Source organism: Pollachius pollachius, assembly GCF_949987615.1.
Source record: "Pollachius pollachius genome assembly, chromosome: 14".
Lineage (NCBI taxonomy): Eukaryota > Metazoa > Chordata > Actinopteri > Gadiformes > Gadidae > Pollachius > Pollachius pollachius.
The window spans coordinates 9,675,532-9,695,919 of record NC_136947.1 but is presented as its reverse complement, the minus strand read 5'-3'; the positions used below and the strand labels follow the sequence as shown (position 1 = coordinate 9,695,919).

Genomic DNA, 20,388 nt, shown 5'->3' with positions numbered 1-20,388 from the left:
GTGGGAATGTCCCTCCACGCATGCCAGGTGGACTGTCCTCACTGGTAGGCTTAGCTGCCCGTCAAACGTCTGTGGCTGGACCCTCCAACCTGGGATGTTACTGGTGGGTCGATCTCGAACCGGGGTCACATGGTACCTTTCTTTCTGTTTCTACAACATGGTGGGCAGGGGGGTTGTCTAGTGCGGTCTGAGAGTCAGGGTTTGATTCCCAGTGTCTGAGGTCTACCCGGGAGTCCTTGAGCAAGATGCCCTCACCCCCACCGGCCCCCCGTGGTGAGACGCTCTGATCAAAGCGCTCAGACCCCTTTCTTCTCGTTTGGGGGCCGGGTGGCACGCTGGGTTCTGGTAAAGGGCACCGCCGCCATCTTGAGTCCCGTGGTGATCCGAGTCAACGTTGACGACCTTGGAGCCGAGCGTCAGATAATATTATCAGACGTCCTCGCCTATCAGGCGGACTTTTTCTTTTTTTGCATTATAAGTGATAACAGTCACTGCTTGGTTTAATGTATTATAATATGTAACATTCATATTTGTATATTTATCTCTCTATAACTGTTATATTTGTGTGTTCTTTGGCTTTTGGGTCGAACCTGGGACAGTTTAGTAATGGATGGTGTGTGTGTGTGTGTGTGTGTGTTTATTTTGCAAGGATTTTGATGTGTTTCCAATAGTGACAACCCTGGCCCAGACTACCCCACCCCCCCCCCCCCCCCCCCCCCCCTCTCAAGCTCTATGTCGTCTCTATCTTTCTCTTTTGCCCAGCATCTCTCTCTCTCTCTCTCTCTACCCCTCAGCCTGTCTGTGGCCACTGGCACAGTGGGTGATGCTGTTTGTCTAGGACACTCGCACACACACAAACACACACGCAAACACTAAAACACCCCAACATCAGACACACACACATACTCAAAACACACACACACACACACAAACACTCAAACATCAGACACCCACACACACACGCACACACACACATACACTCAAACACCCTGACATCAGACACACACACACACACACTCAAAACATACACACACACACGCACACACACACACACACTAATACATTGCAACACCAGAAAAACACACACACACACACACACACACACACACACACACAAACACAAACTAAAACACCCCAACATCATCCACACAGATACAGCCCCCAGGGCTCTGTTGGGGGTCATCTGGAGTTTAAAAGGCTCCTCCCACTTGGCTTGACCAGTGACTGGCTTGATCTGTCAGACAAACACACACACACACACACACACACACACACACATAGACACACATACACACAGACTCCAAGACAGAAAGACCAGCAGAAAGAAAGACAGACAAACAGTCACTATTGCTGACAATCAAATCGAAGCAAAGCCAGCCAGCCAGACAGACTGCTGGGCAGACAGACAGACGGACAGACAGACAGACAGACAGACAGAGAAACAGACGGACAGACAGTCATTGCGACAACAAAGAGATTGAGCAACCCAGAGGTAGTGTTAAAAGTGGGTGTGTCTCTGGACGCATGTGCGTTCTGACTCTGCGAGAACATGAACTTACACATTCAGGAGAAGTCTGAGGAACCCAGAATATGTCCATATTCTACCCAGACCCAGACCATGACCCAGAGCTATCGATCGACTGGGGCCGGGTCCCAGACGTCTGCAAGAGAGAGAGAGAAAGAGAGACAGAGACAGATACAGAGAGACAGAGAGAGAGAGAGAGAGAGAGAGAGAGAGAGAGAGAGAGAGAGAGAGAGAAAGAGAGAGAGGGAAAGAGACACAGAGAGAAAGATAAAGAGAGAGAGAGACAGAGAAAGAAGAATTGAGAAAGAGAAAAAGAGAGAGAGAGAGAGAGAGAGAGAGAGAGAGAGAGAGAGAGAGAGAGAGAGAGAGAGAGAGAGAGAGAGAGAGAGAGAGAGAGAGAGAGAGAGAGAGAGAGACACTTAAGATGGCAGAGCCAGGGGCCCGTCTGGCCCTAGCCGGGCCCCTAGTACTGCACAGCTATTGATTGACACCAGAGACGGGGCCCGCCGGACGCTGAAGGCAACACAGAGAGGGGAGAACGCACTCGCCTCTAGAACATTCCCCCGGGTTCTGCTGGTCCCCACCCCCCCTCGATTGCTCCGATTGGGCGCCATTAGGTTTGATCAGGTTTCATCTGGTTTGATCCGCTTTTAATCCATTTTCAGCGTCCCTCAGCGATCACTTGACCGGACAGACAAACGAACAGCAGTACAGAAATAGGAAGTGAAACCAGACTCCTGGTTTCATTTCTCCGTACGTACGCTAACGTAGTATTAACCTGGTAACAGAGGATGCTAGAGGAACAGTCGATGCTGTGTTGGCATGGTAACGTAGTATTGGCATGGTAACAGAGGATGGTAGAGGAACAGCTGATGCAGTGTTGGTGTGGTAACGTAGTATAACGCCAGTAGCAACACTGCATCAACTGTTCCTCTAGCATCCACTGTTACCATGGTAATACTAGGTTACCGTACTACCCTTGTATGATGTAGTAACTTGTAGCAGTACTACAATACTGTGCACGTGGCCATGGTAGTGACCAGAAAGGGCGTTGTGGTCAAGAGCTTAAAGGATATAGGTCATCACCCTCTAACTATCCTATCAACTGTTGCTCAAAGGTTAAAACCTTCACATCGAAACCTTTTGTTTCCTCATTCAAGGAATCTTTTAATCTCAATAACAAAGGGACAGACAGGTGTCAAATTATGACCGGCTAGCCGGAGGGAACAATCATGAATGGGCCAATCGCTTTGCCTCTACACTTTGTCCCGCCCCCATATTGACATAGAAATACAGCACTCTAGGCCGGTCCGATTCAGTGCCGCCTCAAACCTCGCGGATACACCCCAGGGCCATCATCATCAACTGTTCTCACTGACACCCGTAAGTCTCTCCGTACTAAATCCTCTTAAAGTGTAATGACTGAATGTAAATGTTAACTTCTATGTGTATTGAGGATGGCTGGTTGAAGCAGCCTGACCTGGTCGGGTCTGATTGGCCTCAGATAGGCTGCACACCTGTTGTGCGTTGAGCAACCATTGAGCACAGGTTAAACCGCTCACTCAGGGAGATCTCCTGCATGACAACATGGAGCACCAGGCCATGGGTGCTCTACGTCTGTAGCGATGGGGAGAGGGGAACTAGAACACGTACCACAGGGGCTGGGCTTAGAACAGTTCCGGGAGAACCGGCAATACGGTCTGATACATGCTTTCAGGTTCTGTGTAGTTTGGAAAGACAGGGGATGAGAGGAGTGCCGAGGCAGTTCTAGAGGGGCAGGTTCTAGAGGTTCAAGGGGGACAGGTTCTAGAAAGCCAGGTTCTAGAGGGCTGGGTTTGCGAGGGCCCTGAGCGCTGAGGCGTGGAGGATGTGTTGGTGACCCTTCATCTCAGACAGAACCGAGACACCCCACCCAGACCTCCCTTCAGTGGGATGTTCCGCCGTCTCCAGCGCGGGCTGACGTTAATACCCTAGTGAGAGGAGAGAGCGCTGTGACAGCTCCGGGGTTCAGCTGGAGGCATCCTGCTCCACTCTGTCCTCCTCTAATCGGAGAGCACAACAGATCCAGGATCAGGTTAGCGTTGCGTCGTCCGTAAAGCTAATTTAATTCGGTCTCTCTCAGTTTATCACGACTTCAGCAGACCCACTTTATGCAGATGAAACGCGGACGCTGTGCTGAGCCCACGCATGTGCACATTATGTGTGTGTGTGCATGTGTTACACACACTACACACACACACAGTGGGAACACACACCCCCGCCCGGTGCTCTTCTGATGAATGGTGTGTAGTGTGTGGATGTGGGCCTCGCTCAGAGGAAGATCCGTCCTCCTGAAACCACGGGCGCATTGGCGCAGTCGACCAATCATATTCAGAGCCACTGTGGGATCGATCACATGACATCCTGTGATCGACCAATCACAATCAGATCCATTGTGGTATCGATAACATGACGTCCTGTCTGACTTCAAATCATCCAATCAGATGATGGAAAATATACTGAATACACACACAAGTCAAGTAGGAGTGATATTTACACTTTGGAAGGGTTCCAAACAGTTGAGGTAGATGTATCGACAGTTTATGCTACATTGAAACTTTGCATTTACCGACCATAAAACATCTAGAGTTTAAAGTCTATCGTGATGAAAGTGGCTGAATCCCACGTTGAGTCTGTCCACCCCTCTGTCTGGGGCCCGGTGGGTCTGGTCCTAACAGAGGGGCCAGGCACTCTGTCTGATTGGTCTGGAGGGCTGTGTGATTTAGAGCCTCAGGCCTCGGCCCAGAGAGCCTCTTCCTCGCTGGTTGAGGAAGTCAAGATGGCGGTGGTTTTTGTTAGAATCAATCAAAAGACAGAATGATTGATTTTATCGACTGGTGTGGCTCCTTTCCAGAAGCTGGTCCGGGCGTCTGTATAAAGGTATATCTGTTCAGTCAGTTAGTTAGACAGTCAGTCAGCTAGTTAGTGTCTTGTTTGTAAGTCTGTGCACCTGGCAAGTCAGTCAGACAGCCAGTTAGTGTGTCTGTATGTTTTTGTACGTCAAGGTGTTTTTGTGTGTCTGTTAAGTCAGTCTGTATTGTCTATGTCAGTCTGAACTTAGATCTTTATGTCGGTTTCAATCACTTTTCAGTCTATGATTGGGTGTCTCTCAAACGACGTTAGAGTAGTAGTACTAGTTTCCGATTATTAAGGGTCTATGGGATTAATATGGACAACGATTTGTCAAATCGTCCGATGTACTCATGTAGACGTTTTAGCAAGTGAGGGACCCCCATTATATCGGTACATTATGAAACGATCCCTACAGAGGTATATAACTTGGATAAGTAACCTTTCGCCCCGATTCGGTCGGCTGGCTGGTGTGAACCAAGTCTCGTTCAGAGAGGAGTCTTGCGTTGATCTGTTGCAGGAGGAGAACGGTGGAGACATTGGTGGGAGCTGGGGGGGGGGGGGGGGGGGGGGGGGGGGGAAGGGAAGGGGGATCTCCATAATGATAGCACACAATCTGAGCCCGTCAGGAACCAAACTAAGGACTTTTAGAGGACCTTACATTGACGAATGCTATCACCCCTGAGGATCTCTCTGTAGCTCCATGGATCACGTTTGCGGCTCTTGCTCAACACTTGAACACTTTCTAACGTTGTTGTCCACATCAGCCCCTCACACCCTAAATGATACGGAAAATGGCGTCCAAGTTGAAAAATCCAGAAGTTCTCCTCTAAGTTCTGCATCAGATTCTCGTTAATTTCTAAGCCGCGCTTAAGCGTTAGTGCATAAGCGCGGCTCTCTGCGGCCGACATTTAATATTCACAACAATTTTCTGGCACGCATGTCAGCTCTGTTACCACGGAAACGACGTTGTCGGTGATGACGTTTCCTGAAGAGCTGTTTAAAAAAAATAAAGTAGCTTAAAAACAAGAACTATGTCACAATATTAATGTCAACGTACGTTTATTTGAGCTCTAGTCACCTCTTTCTCTCAGCGCATATAACTTTGGAATAAAGGAATGTTCGGGAATGGTGAAAGGAAAACATCCTTTCCACCCACAACTTGTTGTCATAGTGACAGCCCGGATGTGGGCACCAAGATTGGCTGCCTTTTTCTGTCACTCACTGTGAGTGACAGATCCGCAATTTGGTTTATGGAGGAAAAGGCTTGAAGTAAATGAAGTAATGAGGATGAAGCTATCATCGATGTCATGATTACCAATAACCTGGTTTCCTGATCTTCAATTAGCTCTTGTAGTAGTCCTGGTCAGACTGTGGACAGAGAGGGGATGATCAGAGTGCGTTGGGTTCTTGTCAAGCCTGAACAGGAAATGATTCCCAGTGTTGTGGATGTCCGCTGGATTGCTTCCAGCGCAAACGCTGGACTTATCCCCTCACGCAAACATCGGTTGCACGGCAGAACAGCAAGCGGATGGCCTGACCACCACCAACTCCAACGTCTCCTCCTCCTCCTCCTCCTCCTCAGTGGACTGAGGAGCCAGAGAGAGAGCGCTCTCTCCTGCCAACGTCCACAAACATATCTTAATTGTGTTCCTGGGAGATCTTCGGTGGAGATTGTTGTTTGTTTTCGGCCGTGATCTCCACCTTCCCGACGTGAAGCCGAGGTCCAGCGTGGGTTCAGTGTGGGAGGTCAGTCGGTTCAGACTGGGGGGGGCAGACCAACACGGATGTTTTCACTTCGGGTTATTTTTTTTACGAACACAATGTTGTCGTAAACGTTGATCTCATTTAGATCGTGGATCTCTGCTCTGAGAGCAGCATCAAAATGTGACGGATATGATGATAAGAAAAACCACAAAGTTAACTTCACTTTCAGAGAGAGATAGACATTCATGCATTTGTACATACATACATTCAACACACTCAGTACCACTCCATGTTTTCCCTAAGGTCCTCATCTTGACATTATACAACTTGTGGGTCGTCCCAAAAGGGTTGGCGATTAATGAGCATTAATTATCTCACCCTCCTCCTCAACTTACGCTTAGAGATGGTTATTGTACTGGTAATGCTGTGATTAAGGTCAGGGTGGGTGAACAGCAAACCGCATAGGAACCACTGACACCAGCACAGGAACCAGTCCAGACCAGGCGGGCTCCAGGGTCGCTGGTGAACTCGAGGGAGAGTAGGTAGAGCAGAGTCTTGGATGCCCTTTGGTGGCATTTAGACAGTGGTTCTGCTTAGTGTTAACCGGCTGGTAGGAAGGGGTCAGGACAGCAGAACAGAGCTCCACAGCCCGATCCAAACAGGCGGTCGGGCAGTGCGGGCCAGACCTGGATAATCCCCCCACGTTCTAATGTGTTCTGTCTTTGTAAACTTCTTCCATAGATACCCACTCCGGCGCGATGGGATTTATGGTCTGTTTGCCTGGTTTATAACCTCACGCTTTTATTCTGAAGCCCAACGACGCAGTCGAGGGCATTATTCCTCTTGCTGAAAACGTATGGGCAGGCTGAGTGTACCCCTAAGTGCTTTGGTAAAAGTAAATTTTCTGCTCTTAAACATCGCAATTAAATGGAGTTATATTGAGTGATTAAGGCAGAGAGACACACACACACACACATACACACACACACAAACACACACACACACACACACACACACACACACACACACACACCAAACCAGTGCCTTCGGCCACATGCAGACCTAAACTACAGGTGTCGTATTATGTTTGTTTTACTTTAGTTACGGTGGAAACCCGAGCCCCGTTGACAGGGACGTAAACGTGAGGATTTACCGCGTTTATCTGATCACCTGGGAACTCACCTGAGAAGACACACAATGGCACATGTGTGTATGCACCGGCCTCTGTTTGCATGTGTGCAGGATGTCTGTCTGTGTGTGTTATGTTTAGTTAGTGTGTGTGTGTGTGTGTGTGTGCGTGTGTTCATGTATGTATGTTGGAGCCTCAGTATTTGCACATTTCATCAAACATTAACCGATTTAAAGATTCGGAAATTCTTCGGAATTACTGAATACTGATCTGCTTGCAGAATATTTCTATATTTCATACGATCCACTGATATATATGGTATCGTTGTTATTGTCACGATAAGATCCTGAATAGGAACATTGATTCAGGTCGGTTGAGGTGGACACAAGCCCTCCCACCCTCACACAATGGACTGTCCTTATGTCATAAGAAGCTTGTGGATTTACTCCAAAAAATCCATAAACCCATTCTCAGATCTCAGCAGGAAACCACGCTGAGGGACGGAGTGGAGGCCCCCCTGCTGGCCAGAGGGGGGGGGGGAGAGGGAGAGGGAGAGGGGGGGAGGCAGAATGGGAGAGATGGATCGACAGATGGGCAGGAGAGAGGGAGGCATGGTGGGGATGGGAGGGAGAAGGGGAGGGATAGAGAGAAAGGTAGGAGGGAGGTATTTGGATGGAGAGATGAAAGAGAGAGATGGGAGAGAGGATGAAAGGGGGGGAGAGGTAGGAAGATAGGAGAGGAAGGGAGGAATGGACAGATGGGAGGGAGTCAGGGGGTGGGTAGTTAGCGAGAGAGAGGGAGGGAGGGAGAGAGAGAGAGAGAGAGAGAGCGGGCGACAAGAAACAAGGAGAGAGCAGAGAGAGAAAATGGATGACAGAAAGGAGAGAGGAATTAAAATACAGAGAGGGAGGGAGGGAGGGAGGGAGGGAGGGAAAATGCAACAAATGAGTGAAGTGAGAGAGAGGGAGAGAAGCGGGAGGAGAAGGAGGTGGAGGAAGAGCAAGGAGTGCGAGACAAGAAGCGGGATCAGCGGGGTGTATAGAGAGAACATGTCAAAGTGACAGAGAGTGAGGGGGGAGGAGTAGAGGAGGAGAGGCAGAGGGGGAGGAGGAGAGGAGGAGGAGAGGCAGAGGGGGAGGAGGAGAGGAGGAGGGGGAGGAGAGGCAGAGGGGGAGGAGGAGAGGCAGAGGGGGAGGAGGAGAGGAGGGGAGGCAGAGGGGGAGGAGGAGAGGAGGAGGAGAGGCAGAGGGGGAGGAGGAGAGGAGGAGGGGGAGGAGAGGCAGAGGGGGAGGAGGAGAGGAGGAGGAGAGGCAGAGGGGGAGGAGGAGAGGAGGAGGGGAGGAGAGGCAGAGGGGGAGGAGGAGAGGAGGAGGAGAGGCAGAGGGGGAGGAGGAGAGGAGGGGAGGCAGAGGGGGAGGAGGAGAGGAGGAGGAGAGGCAGAGGGGGAGGAGGAGAGGAGGAGGGGGAGGAGAGGCAGAGGGGGAGGAGGAGAGGAGGAGGAGAGGCAGAGGGGGAGGAGGAGGGGGAGGAGAGGCAGAGGGGGAGGAGGAGAGGAGGAGGAGAGGCAGAGGGGGAGGAGGAGAGGAGGGGAGGCAGAGGGGGAGGAGGAGAGGAGGAGGAGAGGCAGAGGGGGAGGAGGAGAGGAGGAGGGGGAGGAGAGGCAGAGGGGGAGGAGGAGAGGAGGAGGAGAGGCAGAGGGGGAGGAGGAGAGGAGGGGAGGCAGAGGGGGGAGTAGGAGAGGCAGAGGGGGAGGAGGAGAGGCAGGGGGGGAGGCAGAGGGGCAGGAGAGGCAGAGGGGGGAGGAGGAGAGGCAGAGGGGAAGGAGGAGAGGCAGGGGGGGAGGCAGAGGGGGGAGGAGGAGAGGCAGAGGGGGAGGAGGAGAGGCAGAGGGGGGAGGAGGCTGGGATATAAACAGTGTGTATTTAGAGGAGACAGGCGGCCCAGTGTGCTCCAGTTCACACAGAGCTGAACCTCATCTGGAGTCTGAACACAACCCTGGAACCGCTCTCCAGGGAACCTCCTGCCTCGTTCGTCCTCAAACCCCCCCGCCCCCCCCGCTCATCAGTAGAGGATGCCGCTGACCACCACTTCCGGTTGCCCACCTTCACTTCCTGTTGCCAAGCATGACTTCCTGTTGCCCATAATGACTTCCTGTTGCATCATAATTATTTCCGGATTACCGCCATCACTTCCTGTTGCATCATTATTGTTTCATTAGTTTTTTGCATCTGCGGTCTGGGCCTCTTCCCATTGGCCCAGAGAGGCCTCTTCCTACTGGCCCAGAGAGGCCTCTTCCCATTGGTCCAGAGAGGCCTCTTCCCATTGGCCCAGAGAGGCCTCTTCCTACTGGCCCAGAGAGGCCTCTTCCCATTGGTCCAGAGAGGCCTCTTACCATTGGCCCAGAGAGGCCTCTTCCCATTGGTCCAGAGAGGCCTCTTCCTGTTGGCCCAGAGAGGCCTCTTCCCATTGGTCAAGAGAGGCCTCTTCCCATTGGCCCAGAGAGGCCTCTTACCATTGGCCCAGAGAGGCCTCTTCCCATTGGTCCAGAGAGGCCTCTTCCTGTTGGCCCAGAGAGGCCTCTTCCCATTGGTCAAGAGAGGCCTCTTCCCATTGGCCCAGAGAGGCCTCTTCCCATTGGCCCAGAGACGAGTGTAGGTGGAGGGCTGAGCAGGAACCACAAAAGGGGAATTTTCTCTGTGGACAAAACGTTGATATGAACCGCATTCCTGCGATCAGAATGGAGAGAGAGAGAGAGAGAGAGAGAGAGAGAGAGAGAGAGAGAGAGAGAGAGAGAGAGAGAGAGAGAGAGAGAGAGACTCTGATCATCTGATGATTAAAATGGCAATTGGTATTTAGTTTATAAGTTAATAATAGTTAATAATTCTATCCAAAGAAACTTCCAGTAGATTCAGAGACAGGTCTCTGAATCCACATTAACCAATCTTTCAATCAGTTAATGTTTAATGCAATGTGCAAATACTAAGGCTCCCAAATACATACATGAACACACACACACACACACACACACACACACACACACACACACACACACACACACACACACACACACACACACACACACACACACACACACACACACACACACACACACGCAAACAGATGCCAGCCCGGCACATATACACATACACACAGGGGTAAGACAGTACAGAGACAGGTCGTTAAGGAGCAGGTAGGGGTAAGACAGTACAGAGACAGTACAGAGACAGGTCGTTAAGGAGCAGGTAGGGGTTAGACAGTACAGAGACAGGTCGTTAAGGAGCAGGTAGGGGTTAGACAGTACAGAGACAGGTCATAAAGGAGCAGGTAGGGGTTAGACAGTACAGAGACAGGTCTACAGGTCTACAAGTGGACTGTGGGCATTGGGGATCGAACCCAGAACCTTATCCTGAATACTTTCCTGTTTTGTGTGGAGCCTACTCCCTGGTACTATTCCCCATATACAATCCCTGAATGCTACGTCCGCAGAATTTCCTGTGGTGGTTGTGCATTGCGTTTCCCGCTACATTGTGACGGGGACAAATACTCCTCAGTTCTCTGCTGTGATCACATGACTCCTGGCCCGGCCTCTGATTGGATGGCGCATGTTGGCTCCAAGCATCTGCGGTGCAGAGCGGTTGGAGGAGCATTAGTCTTACCGCTAACGAGGCAGAGGCTAAAAAAGGACCTCAGTTACCTGTAGACCGTCTGGGAAACCGTACAGGCAGCAGTTCTAATGCTGTCTTCTTACTTCTTACCAGGAGAATTCATTCTAAAGTTGAGGTCTTCATGTTAAGATCCAGAATTCGCTCTGAGACATTTCTTCCTCGAAAGAAGATACAAAAGCGTGAAAGGGGATTTGATTTCAAAGTTCGAGCCTTCAATATCTATATAGATACTATATTTCTATATATATAAAAATATATATATATTTGTTGTAACATGTTTTTATTATGATTTATCTGACATACGGATTCCAACTGTGGGATGAAGGATAATAACAATTGATTCTGTTTCCCGTCCTATTGGATAATCTGCTGTCACTCAATGACAGCTCCCTCAAAGTGAGTGACAGAAAAGGCAGCCAATCACAGAGGAACATTTCAAATTAATTCAGTGCACTCTTCGGAGTGAACTTGGTGCCCACGTCCGCGCTGTCACTATGACAACGATCAACGACTACTTCTGAGGCAGCCCTGTTAGAAGAGGAATGAGAATGAATCGACTACTACTGTCTGAATCATTCATGTTAGATAAGGTATGAGGACGTATCGACTACTACTGTCTGAATTGTTCATGCTGGAACAGAGATAAGGACGTATCGACTACTACTGTCTGAATCAGTCCTGTTAGATAAGGTATGAGGACGTCTTGATTACTACTGTCTTAATCAATCATAATACATGAGATATGAGGTGTGTCGTAACAGATATGAGGACATATCGACTACTTTTCTTAATCAGGCCTGTGGCATCAGATGCTGATACAGGATGGAGACAAAATGGCTGCCGCACATAGTAAATGGATACTACTGCTGTATTTTCTCTCTGTAATGTTTAGTGAATCAGTCTGATCCAACATGAACACATGGGTTTATATGACTGCTGCATACTCATATATAGCACCAATGTCCAACATGTTGTGTTCTATAATTGTATGTGATGTTACATTTACATTTAGGGCATTTAACATTTAGGGCAATGACGCTTTTATCCAAAGCGAGTTACAATAAGTACGTCTGTCAGAAGGAAAGAGGAACAATATATCACTGTCGCTGCAGTTAGGTCAGGTTTCTCTTGGTTTTTAAGTATTCCAGCCCAGACCTCCTGACCTTGAGTCCAGTGGAGAACTATCTAGTTACACTGCTCTCCAAAATCAAAGCTGTGACTCACACACACACTCCCAGCACTCCCAACACTCCCAACACTCCCATCACACTGGCTAGTGTACACACATCCTTGACTGGTCTGCTGAGAGTGTTTCTGCCCTTCTCTGTAAACATCAAGTGAAAGAATCAATGAATCGAAACCAAAACGACAGATAGTCATCAACAACAACTTATCTGCTGTTTATTTCTGCAAGTTTTGCAGAAATAAACAAAGCTATGTTACGGCTTTAAGTCCACCAGCCACAGTCCCGGGATGTTACTGTTTCTTTAAGGGCAGCCCGCGTGTTTACTGTTAGCATAGCTGAACTCTCCCACATGTTGTCTCAATGGCAGCCTTGAGCCTGACAGATAGCTGCCTGCGCTAGCACACAGCGCAGCGCCGGGGTCAGGGGTCACATATTTCTCAGACTGTCCTCATCGCTCATTGATAAACAGTGTGTGTAGTGTGTGTATGTATGTGTGTCTCCGTGTGTGTGTGTGTGTGTGTGCGTGTGTGTGACAGAGTGTGTCATGACAGGGTTTTGTGTGTACTTGTGTGTGTTTGTCAGGGTTTGTGTGTGTGTGTGTCAGGGTTTTTGTGTGTGTGTGTATGTGTCAGGGTTTTGTATGTGTGTGTGTCAGGATTGTATGTGTGTGTGTGTCTGTGTGTGTGGGACAAGATTGTGTGTGTGTGTGAGAGCAGAGTTTATTTATGTGTGTATAGCTGCGTGTGTATTGGCATGTGTGGGTTCTTCCTACTGAAAGTAAAATATTTACTCCCTGTTTAGCACACACACACACACACACACACACACACGCACACACACACACACACACAATGAGTTATTCTGAAGAAGTGGTGCTTTTCGTGATGTATTAAATACGGTTCCTCGTCACAGTGGAACAACGAGCAGAGTGGCCATCTTGGATCTGATATGAGAGAGGCAGAGAGCAGACGGGAGCAGATGTCCGCTCTCTCCCAGCCTCACCTCTGTCCGTCCGTCCGTCCCTCCTTCCGTCCGTCCCTCCGTCCGTCCGTCCGTCCATCCATCCTTCCAGCCCTGAGGTCCTCAGCGGGCGTCCTGCCATTAGTACGGAGGAGATCCAACCGTCCGTCCACAGCCTTGGATCGATCAAGCTCATCTCCTCTCCGCGGTCATCAGGGATGTTTGGAACACAGCCCGGCGCCCGATACACCGAGGGGAGGAGTGGGAGAGCAGGGAGAGGGGAGGGGAGAGAGATTTAGAATCAAGCAGATCGATTAAACAACTGCTGAATTCGGAACTTTATTTTACGTTGTCCTCACCTCATGAGGTGGGTTGAAGGCTTCAATTAAAGTCGTTCTCACTTGTCTTTTATTGAACCACGTTTTAATCGGGATGAGGCTTCTTGAGACGAGACATGTATTTTCCAAGAGCTTGGCAGTAGAAAAGTGTCTCAGGGAATGAACTTTGTCATTTGATCCTCAAAGGTTTGACCTGCGACAGCATGAGGAAACCTCAGTGACGGGCTCCGAGGGGTTGGTGGTCCGAGTTTCGTAGCGACACCGGAATGTAAACAAAGTCTGTCTCCGTCTGTTACCCGGTCGGACCGGTTCCCCCACGGAGCCGACCAATTGGAATGCAGACACGAACCTCGCAACCAAGGCTCAGAGGATTAAACAACGTAGTCACCGTCAGGGTCATGTGACACTGGCCACGCCGCGACGCTGAGCTAGCCGCAGTGTTTAGGGAACTGTAGAAGAGGAAGAGGTGTGGAGAGGAAGTGTTTGACTGGGATTCGTACGACCGGTGCTGCCGTGTGACTGGTCGCGGACGTGCCTGGTATCGCTGGTCTCTCGGCCTGCACTTGATAGATAACCTCACAGAGTGATACCTGACGAATGCAGTGTGTGTTTTGCTAGGGGGTTGTAACTTGACTGATGGTAACCACAGTAACACTGAAAAGAGTTAAATGGAACAGCATTCCAACCGAGGGCCGTTTGGAGACGTCTGGCGTTCAGAGGATGTTGGTTCTGTAGCGTCTCGTGATTCTCAAGTCAAACCAGACAGCAGGGCGGGAAAGGATGTTAATTTGGTTTGGATGTCGAATATAGTAAAGAAATAATGATAAATAAAACTTGTATATATTTTTGGCCAACATTATAGAATAGGTCAGGAATATGACATTATTTAAACAATCAACAAGACAAAGACATATTTTTCTCTGTTCATGGTGTCCGTGGCGGTCATAGAACAGCTTCTCTGGTCATGGTATCTAGCGGTCATAGAACAGCTTCTCTGGTCCTACAGTCCAACTGTATTATTTAAGCCCATATTTGCCTCTTAATATTCTCTGTTTGTTTAAATGATTGCCTCTCCTTTCATAGCCACCCCTTATCTGTGGGGCGCTGTAAACGGCTCGGTGCCGCTGTCGAGGTTTATGGCAGGTAGATTAGTGAGCGTGCTACCATGTTTGCTCTCCATCTAAAGCCCGGCGCTCTCAGCAGCGATGAGGAGACAGCTGTTCCACGGCTGGGACCGCCTGGGGTCATGTTGGTCAGCCTGAACAAGCCCTTTCAAAATCCACCCTAGAGTGGCATCATTGGGAGATGTAGGGTGGATAGATCAGGTGACTGATCAAACTGGTTGGCTGACCTGTACATCACACATCTGGTTGGACACTCCGACTTGTTTTACACAGCGCTGGTAGACTTCTCCCAAAACGTTAATTTAACTCATTGATGTGATAGGGCCCTAGTACACTGTGTGTTTCTCCCAATGTATAATGCTGTTGGTATTATATAATACTATTAGTATTATATAATACTGTTAGTATTATATAATATTATTAGTATGCATTCACTCCTAAGTTACTCAGCAGACACATGGTGGATTCAGAGACCTTGTGTCCATCAGGATCATTTAGTTCCAGGGTGCTGACACCGCAGACATTGAGGAATCGAACGCAGTACCTTTGAACTGGGAATCGAACCCGTCCCATTATGTATATCAGGGGCTTAAAGCCGCTTTACCCTGTGAGGTTCCTTTAAGTTAAAACGTTCTTCCATTTATGTTCTGGTTACCTTTGTGTGCCGGTTCCAATCCCTGGGCGTTGGCTCACTACTTCCGCCAGGGCCCTTGAGCAGCATCCCGCCCATAGACCTGGGCTTGGTGGGGCTGGGCTTCTGTTCTGGGGCAGATATTAGGATTAGATTAGAAACAGATGACACATTTCAACACGGGTTGACCAGCTTTATTCAAACTACCTAACCTCAGCTCGTCTATAACCAGCGTGGCTGCGTGGAGGAGCTGTAAACCTTTGATGTTTGTGATGCTGTCTTACGACACTGTTTCACATGTGGCCCCAGGAGATCTGATCACGACTACAGGTGACGGCCCAGGCCTATTAGACTTAATTAAATTCCCTGGAGCCCCTGGGGGACCAGGCTGGCAGGCTGGGGCATGCCCCAGAACTGAGCTCCATTCTGGGGTCCCTGCTGGGGATCGCTCCCTGTGTTGTGGAACTTTCTCCGCCGCTCTCTGTCCGGTTCCCAGATGAGTCTGTCGCTCTGGAGAGGCGAACAGTTCAGCTGATTGAAATGTTCAACGATGAAACTAAACCAAACCTGTTTTGTACAGGTTGTATTTCTGATATCTTTTTATGATTTTATTAATTTCCTGGATCGAGCTAAACGGTAAATATAGTTTACTTTTTTAAATAATAAATAATCGATAAACATCACGTCTCTTACTCGTTTCCAATATCACATTCAAAGATCAAATTAAATCCATAATAATAACGACAATAAACACGTTAAGCCGACGGTATCAGTTCCTTGATTCAGTTGGCCGCTGAGCTGAATTCATCGGCGTCAAATCAGACAGAGCAAATTAGACTCATCGCCGTCAACTCCCTAACGGAGCTGAGGACTCAGGCCTGTAGATACACCGTCACCTCAGGGGTCGGAGATGATGGTAGACTTCCAGACCCTCTCTCTGTCTCTGTCTCTGTCTCTCTATCTCTATCTCTATGTCTCTCTCTGTCTCTTTCTCTTTCTCTCTCTCTCTCTCGCTCTCTCTCTCTATTTCACTCTCTCTCAGTCAGTTGTGACAGGACGAATCAGTCCCTCAGCGCTGTGTCTGGGAGTGGGGGGGGGGGGGATGTTAGCGTTAGTGTAGCTACTTACAAAACAAACCTCTGTCCTCACATTTGCTGACTGGGAAGAAGACAGCTAACTTTTTTCTCCACTCAGTGAAAGAATCACTTAATTTTTTTATTACCATCTGACTCTAGGAGGCCTACAGGTGGACTGCGGACGTTGGGGATTGAACCCACAACCTTTCAGCTGGTAGTCAGCACCCTGAACACATTGTTAATTGAGTTCCACAAAACTCAAATCAAGGAGTTTCCTTGTTTCACTGTCACACCTGCCCTAACCTGAGCTCCTCCATAGCATAATAAGCATTCGGTTCCCCTAGCTGGATTACCCACAATGCCGAGCTGGATGTGTCAGCCCTTCCTGTGCTGGACGTGGCGGCACTTCCTGTTCAAACAGGAAGTGTGTGACTCAGGCTCCTTCTCACAGCCGGGCCCCAAGAGCCCATTTGCCCTGTAGGTCCGTGACTCAGGTCCCAAAGTGTGGTGGACATAGCGACCGACGCTAGGAGAATAGCTCCCAGCTGTTGACATTACAACAATGCGTCAGCTATTTTTATAGCCACAACGTTTCCTCAGAGGTCAGCAGGCTCCGAAACTCATTCACCACAGAACCCGCCCCCCAGCATTCCCCAGATAAGTGAAACACTGAGAAACTTTTAAACTCTGAACCATCTGACGAGAAGCCATGTCGCCTAGGAACGAGGGGCGAGTGTTATGGTTAAGGTGTTCCACTCCCAGATGAAAGGTTCTTGGTTCCATCCCCAGTGTCCGCATTCTACCTGTAGTCATCCTAGAGAAAAATGCCCTCTAACCCCTACCTGCTCTTTAGTGACCTGACTCTGTACTGTCTAACCCCTACCTGCTCCTTAATGACCTGTCTCTGTACTGTCTAACCCCTACCTGCTCCTTAATGACCTGTCTCTGTACTGTCTAACCCCTACCTGCTCCTTAATGACCTGTCTCTGTACTGTCTAACCCCTACCTGCTCCTTTATGACCTGTCTCTGTACTGTCTACCCCCTACCTGCTCCTTATTGACCTGTCTCTGTACTGTCTAACCCCTAGCTGCTCCTTAATGACCCGTCTCTGTACTGTCTAACCCCTACCTGCTCCTTAATGACCTGTCTCTGTACTGTTTAACCCCTACGTGCTCCTTAATGACCTGTCTCTGTACTGTCCAACCCCTACCTGCTCCTCACTGATTTGGATTCACTGTAAGCTGCATGACAGAGTAGTAAGATGGCGTTCGTTGTTGTTGTAAAATGGTGGCTCCTGAATGCCATCTGAACCCAGGAGGGCCGAGACCACCGTCTGTATCCATGGTTGTTTGGCTGCCCTTTACTCTGCTGTATCAACAAGCCACTGGGGGGGGGGGGGGGGGGGGGGGGGGGGGGGGGGGGGGGGGTGGTGCAACATCCCATAATAGTCGTCTGGTGAGCCGCTAGCCCTCATCGCGCTGAGAGCAACGCCGCCGCCCTGAGCGAGCTGGACGCGAGCCAACTCACGGCGACGGCGATCGATAGCGCTTCCACCAGTAAGCGCTGTGTCAATTTGTGAATTGATCAGCTAAATATCAATGTGTCTGTGTGTCTGTGTGTGAGAGAGAGAGACAGGTAGATAGATAGATGGAGAGAAGGGTTGATGTACGGGGACAGATAGACTTATGGAGAGACAGGTAGACATACGGAGAGACAGGTAGATGGGGAGATGGAGAGACAGGTAGACTTATGGAGAGAAAGGTAGACCCAGACTTATGGAGAGACAGGTCGACTTAGGGAGAGACAGGTAGATGGAGAGATGGAGAGACAGGTAGATGTAGAGAGAGACAGGTAGATGAAGGGAGAGACAGGTAGATGGAGAGATGGCGAGACTGGTAGACGTAGGGAGTGACAGGTAGACATAGGGAGAGACAGGTAGCCGTACGGAGAGACAGGTAGAGCCAGAGTTTGAACCCCCTGCCCCGGCCTCTGTGATATAAGACTCTTGTGCGTCCGGCTGATTTAACGCGACCGTGTTTTACGCTCTGAAGCGACGAGCACGGAGGAAACTGGAGCAGAAAATCTGCCCGCCTCTCCGTGCACTCAATCAGACCGGACAGGGGAGCAAGGCATGCTGGGAGGGGGCATCGGGGTCACTGGGAGCGACGGAAATGTTCAGGTGAACAGAGTTCAGGTCAGACGAGCGCAGCAGCGATGGATCATCAAACACGTCCTGACAGCACGGAGAGCAGTCCTCAAAACGTTCTCCAGGGTTCTACGCGGCTCCCAAACGTCCCTGTGTCTCTCTAATGTCCTCATATCCCAGACACATGTTCACATGTTCAACTCTTTGATGTCCCCGTAGTGGGGGATAACCGCTAGCTAACAGCTAGCTAGGCCACGATTGGTTTCAGGACGGACCTGAATTCAGTGTATGACACACCTCTGATTAAGGTGTCAGCTGAATGAATTCATAGAATAGTAAGATGCCCCAAACATGTCCCAAATGGGGTTAGTAAACGTCCCCACAAGCTGGCGAAAGGTACCCTGAGAGCTAGTCCAGTGGTTTCATATTTGACCCTCCCTAGACCCTCACTACACACACTAGATGAAGATTTTTCGACGACCATGACCATGAGAAGGAGGGGTTGGGGTTTGTTGGCAGACCTCAAGTCCATATGTCTCTCTCTCTGTCTGTCCCTTTCTCTCTCCCTGTCTTACTCCGTCTCTCTCTCATACCTCTCTGTCTGTTTGTCAATCACTCTCTGTCTGTGTGGAGGTTTTCTTCCAGAAGCAAAACACTGTTAGACCCATGGACATATTAAAGAATGGAGAGCGGACTGAAAAATGGCCGCCCATTCATTCCTATGAAAACTGCTCAATGGCGCAGAGGAACATCAAGGAGAGATTTATTCCGCATCATGGGTGCCTAGCCACTCCCTCGTGCATGACGTGCCGGATGCAGAAATATTCTCGTTAACTAGCATTGTTAGCATTGTAGCATCATCAGTGAGAGGTCTGAGCGAGCACAGTCGCATTGTTTACCGAAAATGGAAGTATAAGTTAATAACCCCCCCCGATGAATCTTTATATGTGATCTTTAAATTACACTCCTCCTGCCATCTGGACAACAATTAGTATTTAACAATTATTATGCTGGGCCGAAACAACATTTGTTTCACTACGACCCCTTTCAGCTGCCCACTCCTCCTTCTCCTGCAAAAAATACATAAATAAAATAAAACCCTTGAGGAGGCGTTTTGAAAAGAGAAAACTAACATTTTATTAGTACATGGTATAAAGATAATTATGAGCCTTTGATTGATATCCAGAATGTTTTTGTGGAGACACATTCCTGTTCCCCCCTTGTATTGGAGTGAACGGAGATATCTACTTCTGGGACTCCATGAATCGAGGGACCCGTCCACAGCCCGCTAAAACATGTGCAATACCAGGCTTGGCCGCTGAGCACTGGTGGATTCCAGAAGTATGCACTGCTCCTGGGGGCCTGGTTAGACCGGACTGCAGCTGCCTGTCTCGCCCCTTGACGACATCACTTCTTCTCACTTCCTGCCTGACCCCCTGGGTTCAAACTCTTCCACGACAACAGACTGAGTCTCACGTTAGAGTAGGATTTCTGTGATTCCCTTCCTGATTCCCACTGGGCATTCTCAACAAAACATATATTAAGTGTGTTCGTGAGTATGTTTGCTAACCACTTTTGCACAATTGTGACCGGACAGCTATAGGATGGTAAATGGACTACATTTATACAGCACTTTTCTAACCAGTGGCCACTCAAAGTGCTTTACAATATCGCTGCACATTCACCAATTCAATCACAAATTCACACACAGACGGCAGTGTCAACCGCACAGGGCGACAACCAGCTCGTCAGGAGCAGTCAGGGTAAGGTGTCTTGCTCAGGGACACCTCGACACCCGAGGAGAAGCCGGGGAGGGATCGAACTAGCAACCTTCCGGTTACCAGCCAACCAGCTCTACTGAGCCACATGCCGCCAGGCTCCTGTTAGACTGGGACATGCCTCTATTGACGGATTGTTTCTTTTAAATATTTTTTGTTCAGGCCGTGTTGTTGCAACGCAACACATACGTAGAGAGGAGGAGGAGGAGGAGGAGGGCTCTCTCAAGATGGCC

The 20,388-nt window shown here is 49.4% G+C and overlaps 1 protein-coding gene across 2 annotated transcripts in view; it reads left to right on the top strand.

The window, feature by feature from the left end:
- Positions 1–20,388, top strand: part of basp1 (brain abundant, membrane attached signal protein 1) — a 29,022-nt gene that overhangs the window by 3,222 nt on the left and 5,412 nt on the right. The window contains exon 1 of one of the 2 annotated variants that reach the window (XM_079751711.1): positions 2,843–2,908. The exons of the other annotated variant lie outside the window; for it this stretch is intronic. The gene's annotated coding sequence lies outside the window, so the exon portion shown is untranslated. Of the gene's footprint in view, positions 1–2,842; positions 2,909–20,388 lie in introns of those variants that run through there. 2 annotated transcript variants of the gene reach the window in all.